The sequence below is a fragment of the Morone saxatilis genome, unplaced genomic scaffold (assembly GCF_004916995.1).
Source record: "Morone saxatilis isolate NCDOM2014 unplaced genomic scaffold, NCSU_SB_2.0 Contig21, whole genome shotgun sequence".
In the NCBI taxonomy this organism is placed as follows: Eukaryota; Metazoa; Chordata; class Actinopteri; family Moronidae; genus Morone; species Morone saxatilis.
The window spans coordinates 20,837,831-20,839,563 of NW_023339774.1; positions in this window are offsets into that span (position 1 = coordinate 20,837,831).

The following is a 1,733-nucleotide window of genomic DNA, read 5'->3' on the forward strand; positions in this document are numbered from 1 at the left end:
AGTGTGCAATGTAGCGTGATTACAGAGCGGGCTCAGAGGGGGGACGCCGGTGGCAAATGATTAGACATTGCAATGAAGGAGCCACAAGAGGGCAACAGCAGGCCGGACACGGCTGCACATTGTGTATGACAGGAAGTTGTTTAATTTTGGCTGAACCTTTAAAAGGCAGAAAGTGGTCCTCTGGGAACTTCTAACCACAACTCAATAAATCAAAGTATGTCCACAGACACTGAGGTTTACTTTAATACCCTAACATGAGGATGCATTTCACATGTCAGTGTAACGTCCCGCATGTGTGACAGTAACTGTGTTTGTCTTGGTTGCTCCAGTGACCTTTCTTGTAAAATGGCTTAAGGTTAACTCTTGGCTATGTCTGCTGAATAATAGAATTACATAATCATTATGGTCTCTAATTGCACAGTGCAGCAGGCCTATTGGATTTGTATTGTATTGCACATAATAAGTGCAGCTGTTTAGCTTGAGGGAAAAAAAGGACCAAAAATAGATCTATTAGAAAGTATTCCCATATGGTGCATGAATACAAGCCCTTTCTGTAGCACATGTATACAGTCAGAGAGGCAGTAGTTGAATGGGAAGCAGTTGGTTTAACCTATACAACAACAACAGATATTTAGTTGGTGAGAGTAGAAGACTTCAGTGGTGGAAGAGGAAATCAGGATCTTTGCTGAAGTGAAAGTACAGTATAATTTTCCCTCTTTGGTCCTCACTCAGTTATTTTGATTAAGTCATTTGAGGTGTTTAGAGGGGAAATGATTCTTTGGTGGCAGAAGAACCGGCAACCTCCAACTGCAGTCCTCTAACGGCCATTCAAGGCCGGCTCCACAATCTCTATAAGTTCCCCAACTTTAAAGCAGAAATAAATGTACATCCTGGTTCTAAAAACTGTTTTGGCCATTATATATGTCGCTAATTTCCCTGTACTGCTTAAAGTTATGCATAATAAAGGATGTGGCCGCTTTGAGTGACTTAGCTTCACCCGCGCTCCACCTCATTTCCAATTTTTGGATTAGCCAGGAGTTTCCAGAATGAAGTTGAATTCTTTTGGTCCTTCAGATCAAGTTAGGAGAGCTGTCCCTTGTGGAAACTTAGTGGGGTCACAGTCTCAAATCACTGTATGTCAGCCATGACAGCTTGGGGGAATCAACAGCAAGATAATGGCTCAAAATAAATGCAGTCAATGGGCAGGCAAATGGGGCTATAAGGTCCACAAAATCCCTTAAAGTTATCATTTTCCCTCAGTTTTCCAGACTCCTTGCAGACAGACAAGGCAAGACAAGACAGATCTAGAGGTCCTTTGATTTTTCTGATGGTTCCTAGCCTGTGTCTCTGAAAAGAGGCTGTGGTAATGTGGGGGTGGCCTGGGGAATGAGTGTGGTCTCTGATCTTGGTAGGCTAGATTTGCGGTTTTCATGGGTGGGGGAATGGGTGTGAGACTAACCACGAGTGTAGTGGCTGGGACGACACCATACTTCAGCAGCTCTTGAGCAGATGGACGTCTTTTTTTGTGTCTAGTAATGCACAACTCTTTTGCCTCGAAGAGGAGTGGAAGGAAGGAGGGCACCACCAATGAGTTACTTCTGCTTTTGGCAGGTTATGCTGAGCTTTGTACATTCGTGAAAATCAAGAAATCTGATGCTATGATTGAAGAGATAGTTCACTCAGGGCTTTGTACATTCGTGAAAATCAAGAAATCTGATGCTATGATTGAAGAG